The following is a 7,281-nucleotide window of genomic DNA, read 5'->3' as shown; positions in this document are numbered from 1 at the left end:
AAACCGCGACTCCTGCATCCTGATCCTCCGCCGTTTCTATGCCACACAATGGCCATTATGACATCGTTATGTGGCATCAACTTTGTGCCTCATTAAAAAGGTGAGGTGGCTCAAAGGCCGCCTAATGCCTCCCATTACTGTTCTGGTTGGTTAAGTTATCTGGGCTTAATTAAAGCCCGGATTAGATACGGCCATGTCATAATTGAAACGGAAAAAGGCAAAGCCAACGAGCTTTGCCCTTTGCCCTGCTTTAATTTCCATTCCTGTTCTGCTCTCTTGAAATCCTTTGCAGGACCTCGAATCGAGTGGTCAATCCACTTAAGCCTTCGAGAGTTTTGTGTCGGGCAAAGTTGCCCCATTGTGCTTGAACTTAAGGCCTGGTCAATGCCAATATCGATTTAATAATTGCTTTCACACGTGGGGTAATTGGTTTTTAAGTTTGTTCAAGGTCTTTGAATATATGAATAAATTATTTTTTAAACGTATTTGGTATGATATACACCAATTTCCACTACGAAAAATAAATCGATTTAAATTGATATAATTTTAGGTCACTAGAACCTACCTGTGGCATTGTTGTAATGCTTAGTTTTAATTGTACTTCCCATTTGTCATTTCTAGAAATTTTGGAACTTAATGTTGTTTTTTTTCTTTAGCTTTAGAAGAACAGATTTTATTAACAATTCGTCCTAATGAGATACAAAGCTTCAACAAAATTATCCTTAACTAAATTAAACTTTCTTAAAGCCTACCTAACATTGACTTCTCTTAACTTCAAGCATCTATGTATTATTTATATTTCTACCCTACCTGCCCTGCATTAACCGCTTTCATCTTATTGATTTTGCGATACCTTTTCAAGGTCCCTCCTGCATTAAGAACCATATATCACAAGTCAATTTCCTGGGCACATAAATCACCGGGGATAGTGCAAATTTGGTCTGTGGACCGCACCATATACCATACACCATTTGTCTGGACCACGTATCCCAGTGTATCGCTGCATCCGCATATCTTCCACATTCGCCTGACAATTATAAATTGTAACCTTGCGTTGCTCCCTGTGACATAATCGCGTTCGAATCCAATTTGGCCACGTGTAAGTGCAAGGGCAGGAGCGATTAATATTTTGTCTGGCGATGATGAATGGTCTACGGCCACTGCAGTGCGCCACTGATTGAGTTATTGGCAGCAGGAAGGCAGGGGAGGACGCATTCTGGATGCAAATACGATAGCAACACCTACTACATGGCCACAGACTTGTTCCCAGTGCCTGGCCAACCATATAGAGGGGATCCTCGCCCCCATCCTCATCCTCGCTGATTCTCACAGCTTCTCCGGCAACTCTCAGCTCCAGCTGCATCGACAACAGCCTTTCGGTCAAGTTTATTGTGTTAGCATTAAACAAGACCAAAAGCAGGGGACGGAAGGGGGATCTGCATCACTTATCCGGGCAACGAGCCGTGCATGCTGAAGCCATCCCCAGTACACTAAAAATCTGTACTAGGCGTAACTCATGAAATATAGATCTTTAAAAATTAGTTCATTTCCCATTCCTATCATTATCTTTTGTTAACTAATAATTGTTATACAAATAAGATTTGCAGATTTATATTACAGGTCTTTTTTGTAAGACTTTTGAATGCATTATCTTTAAATAATTTTAAAGTTGTATACCAAATAATATATGAATTTCTATTAAAGATAGTACAGTGAATCCGAAAAATTTACAGATCTGACGGTCCTACTTTATTCAAGTAAAAAATGTCAGTGTGATAATGATTAATTCCTATGGCTCTAAAGAATTCGCGGTCTCTTTAGCCTATTCAAACGTTTTCTGTTGCATATTACAAACATATAGGTCATCAAAGTACAATGTTAAATTTGAATTGCTTAAATAGTAACTATTAACATTGAAATGACAAATTATGAAAGATACTTCCTTGTTTCTCCCAGTGCATCTCAGGGTTCAGAGGCAGCAGCGCAGGCCTATTGTTTGGTCAGTCTTGGCCATGTTCGTTAAGTGGGTGCAGCGGGCGAAGGACTCGTAGGACTCGCAGGACTCGTAGCACAGTAATTACAAGCAGACGCAGACCCATCCGCCTGGCCTCCCATCTTCCTCATCCTTACAGGATCTGTCTGTGGCAAGGACATGGTTAGTCCTGTCCCTCTGAGGAGTAAATAAAACTGTGCAGACAATTAAGTTTGTTTTGCCTGGGCATATTCTTTTCACTCATCCCATTGCTGGGCGTTACGTTTATGGCCAAGTCGAGCAGGTAATGGCTCTCGGTTTTTCGTCCTGGCTCTGGTTCTGGCCAAGAAATTGCACTAATTGTTGTTGCCGGAGATGCAGGAATTGGCTTTCTGTCGAGAAGGAGCTACAAACTTAATTTCGAGAGCCGAATTCGATTTTTGTTTGTGGCCTGTTGATTAAAATTCAGTTTGGGACTTCATTTAAATGGAAATCATCTGTGTTGGCTCAGATCTTTGTTTTTCCGCAGCAATGAGGTGTTTACAATTACCGAAAAAGGTTTATTCAGATAAATATTTTTAATTGATTAACCCATTTTAAAGGGAATTTGTTAAAGGAATTAAGACGACTGTTCAACTTATAACCAGATAACCCTTGTGCTTCCCTTTATTGTGATTACAATTTTCCTAATGATTTCCAAAAAGAAAAGAATTCAGTAAATAAATCCTAATTCAAGAGTTTTCCCTTTGCAAATAATGGCATCCTATTTGCTGCTCCAGGCCATTTGCAGAATTGATGGCTAATAAATTGCTTGTCACCTGTCCGATGACTTGATTCGCACTTTTGTCAACTAAGTCATCAGTTCGAAGATTGTCCTTGATGACCTGCTCAACACGATTTAGCTTCCTTCCACCGCACTTTCTCCTCCGAATTTCCCACTTATTCCCGCCATTTTGGCTGTCACTTTCTTATTTACATTCAATTGGCAGCGTTCAATGGAAGGACGTGCCACTATCTCCCCATTTTCTATTTTATTGTTTTTCCTTTCTTTTATTTCTTTTTGCGATTTAATGAAATGATAAAGTGGAAGAAGATGAAGGGAGTGCAGTTAGCAAAAGCAACGAAATTATTACATTCACTGAGATTTGATATAGATGCTCTTAAAAAATTTAATTTCTAATTTATACAATAAATTTAAATTTAACTTACATTTAAAGCTTACTATTCAATAGAATTCATTACAATTGTTATTTATGTGAAATTTATTATATTGTAAATTTGTACCATCCCTAAAGAGAACATATCATTGAAGAATTTGTTAGTAAGAAACCCTCTGCATTTTAAATTTCATAACTTATTAATACATCTATGAACAAATGTTGTTCTAATAACAATCGATTTTTTAAAATTTTTTTATGTAAATATGTGTTATAATACTTTAGATACGCTTAGTTTAAATAGTACAATAAAATGTTTATAAATTCCTCTTAATTTTCAAGTTTGAACAGTGCAGTTGATTGTCTCTAGCTTTGACAGCCAATTTCGCACTTTGAGCTGATATCCTGCCCCTTGGCTTTCACTTCCTGTGCCACACATTTCTTATCATTCGGGTAGTTGATTGTTTCCGCTTTTCCCTCCTTTCACTTCTCAATGTCATCTTGTTGTTTTGGCGCCTTTGTGTTTGTGCTTATTCGCCCGCATTTTTCTTGCAGCTTTCGCTTTCACTTTGTGTTAATTACCAATTTAAATGCAAACTTTGGACTGATGAAGATGGATGTGACACCGGCGAACAAAAGGATGGGCAACGTGTCCTGTCTTATTTTCCCATTGTCCACTGCTCATTGTTGCCCCAACGAACTTATCAGGAGCCTTTTTCAAGGTCCCTGCATAAATTGTTTGAAAAGTCTTGGTCAGTGATACTTTGGTTAAAACAGTCTTTGAATTAATTATGTCCCTTGTGGTTACTCAAAGGTTCGTGGAAAAAGGAATGACTTAAATATTTTAACAGGAAAAGCCTTAAGTTGCATTTTCCGGAAATAAAAATAATTTAACCAAGTATTTAAATTGTGAAATTATTGTATTCACATGGCAATGGGATTAGTTACATTTTTAAATTTTCAAAATGCACAATGTTAAATTAAAGAGTTTATAAAGTCTATATATTTATGCATGTTAGAAATTATTTTTTCTAAAATAAATGTAATACCTTTTTTTTACTCCTTTAACTTAATTTAAAGTGATGGGATCAAAATGCTAAGCCCTAAACATAACAACAAAAATATTTTTCCTGGATCAAAATTATTTTAAAAAATAAGTATACAAAAGCCGAATAAAGAAGTGTACGTTTAAACGATGGATCTAAACAGAATCGTTTATTTGTGAAAAAGGCCTGCAGTCACAGGCCCATCGAAAATTGATTTAAATTGCAGCTAAAAGTTGTTTTTCCACCAATTACTTACTGGCCATCAATCAATCAGGACTTTTGCCCGGAGTCAGCACTTACACTGCACTACATAAACAACGGCTGACACACATAAATAACCCCATTACAAACCTAATTACAATCAATAACAATTTTATTGCTCGGCCAACGACAAAAGCGAAAATGTCAGAACTGAAATTGTGGCAGCGATATCGATCTTACTTGTTGACATGGGGCAATTACAAACCAACAAAATGCACCGAGTTCACTGCAGGCTGCAGCCAAGAAAATTTATAGAAAACTAGATAATTGAATGGAAAAGGGGGGAAAACCGCCCACGCAAAGCAAACAACTCTGGTAAACTGGTTGACAAACTAACTGCAGAGACTGTAGACGCCCACTGCCAAGTAAGTTGTATCTACTAGTCAAGAAAGATATCTAAGAACTAAAGAAAACCCTAATATATCACAAGATAAACCATTTGAATTTAATATATTTTGCTTTAATTTTTGAAAAACATATAAATTTAAAATTTAAAAATTATAATAATTTATAATTGTTATTATATAATGATATTAATGTATTATATTTGATTTTTTAATAACTTGGAGTGATTAAAGTAGCATCGTATCTAATATTTTAAGCCTTTGTTCATATATTTTCGTACTAAATCATTTAAGTTGAATCTGTGTATACAGTATTCCGATTATTATTTGTACTATTCTATTTTTTTCAGTGTGGTTATATAGAAAGACGCCTCTACAGGAGCACTTCCTTTTTCTTGACCCAACCAAAGTGTTACCTGATCCCAAAGTATCTTGTCATCTGGCTGGGTGTTGCCCACACTTAGCTCTGTAATTAATTATTTGATAAAAGTACAAGCATTAAGTCAATTAAAACTAAATTTATGCCAAACGTTATCTGATGCTGACAAAAGGCGTGATTTATACCATGTCTGCCCGAGTATGTTTGTTTATATTTTAGAGCCGAGTTTTTCTTTTCTTTGCTTTTCCCATTTTGTTTGCTTGAGCTTTCAAACGAGTTTAGTGGTTAATACTAATGGCTAGTTAAGTTCCTGTTTTAGTTTATGAGAAAAGTTATAAGTAAGAAGTCAAGAAGAACTGTTAGAAGTAAAATGTATAGCATAAAATGTCCTTTATTAAATGCCCTAAATGTCCTATACGGCATTAGCAATTTGCAAGTACTTATCAAGTACATTATAATATCATATTTTGTCTAAAATAGTAACCTTCCATGATTTAATTTGATTGCTTTTATTTATTCTATTGATAAAGTTGTATTAAAAATATTTGTATATTGATAAAAGGTGCCGAAATTATTTCATCATAAATTCCGAGGGTAACGTACTTTGTAAACCCAAAACCATAAGTAATTTACTTTAAATTAGTGGGAACTACTAGTACATTTCTTTATTTTTTTCAACAACCGGCCAAGCATTTAATTTGCCTACTTGGCTAAATCATTTATGCATTTCCCACAAAACACAAAAGAGGAAGAAAACACGGGCAATCAATCAAAAAGCAAGGCAAAAGCCAGGACTCGCCAATTTAAACGCTCATTAAAGGAGAACTAGGGAAGGAATTTAGGGGGCGGGGTTGGGTGGTAAAATGTCCAAAATGGGAGCTGCGACAAGCGCACAATTTGCTAATGTTGACGCCATTGTTGTATAATTTTCGTTAAGTGGGCGGGGCAGTCGGCGGCGGTCGGTCATTTGTATGGCAAACCGCAAATGTCGAGGCTGAGGTTTTCCTAGCCGCTTTCCATGATTTTTTCACCCGCCATTTGCTTACTTTTTTTGACAGTTTCCGCGTCATTTTTCTGTGGAACTTTACACAGAAAATTGTTTTTGATTTAAATATAACACCTAATTTTTAAAGAAGTTTTCACTTCTGTTTATGAAATAAAGATTAAAATAAGTTGTTTTCTATCATTTCAATGGACTATACATTTTTTTGAATATACAAAACAAATTGAACATGGATCATATGATCCAAACAAAATAGATAATATTAAATTCTTTATAGAAAAAATGATATTATTTGGTATCCAAAATATAAGTTTACTAAAAATAGATGAAATACATAAGAACGTACAATTTTTTATCCATTTCAATCGATTATAACTATTTTAAATAATCCGGAGTACCAAAAATACTTACATAACAATATTTCTTTTTTATTAAAAATATTTGTTTTGTTATAAAAAAATACAAAAAGGTTAACCAAAACTCTACTGTAAAATTGTAGTTTTCTGTGTAATGTCATGAGCAAGTCCTTTGGAGGTGCAACCCCAGACCTCGTCATTATTTTGGCATTATGTGTGTGGGGCGAAGGGAACGGATGGGGCTACCAAGTCTCGGTTGCTCGCAAACATTCGTAAATGTCATTAACAGTTGTAACGGCTTCGGGGCACGCCCACACCCCAGAATTTTGTGCGGTACGTCCGGCCAACCGAAAAGGCGGTGGAGCGGGTATTTTTACACAAAATTACTTCTTTTATTCGCTGACTGACATTCATCATCATCATCAGCCGCAGTTTTCTGGCAAACCCCGTGAAATATGCCCCATCATAACTTGTATTTTGATTCAAATTGAAATCCACTTGGGGCTGTTCTGACCTTTAAGTCTGGCAAGTTCTAAGTGAAAATCGATTCATAGAGCTTATCGAGATTCAACTGATTTCTTTGAATAAGTGTGAATAATTTAACTGTAATGCTAACTCAAGTACTTCAACTTTCAAAGGCTGATTTTTTCTCAAATTTTTGCATGCAGATATTACCTATCGTCATATCTTTGCCACCTACCCGAAAATATCTGATCCCATTTGCATGTAAATTTCTATTTAATATTGATCTTTACATTTTTAA

The sequence above is a fragment of the Drosophila suzukii genome, chromosome 2R (assembly GCF_043229965.1).
Source record: "Drosophila suzukii chromosome 2R, CBGP_Dsuzu_IsoJpt1.0, whole genome shotgun sequence".
NCBI classification, from domain to species: Eukaryota; Metazoa; Arthropoda; class Insecta; order Diptera; family Drosophilidae; genus Drosophila; species Drosophila suzukii.
The sequence above is the reverse complement of the archived record's forward strand: the minus strand, read 5'-3'. Positions refer to the sequence as shown.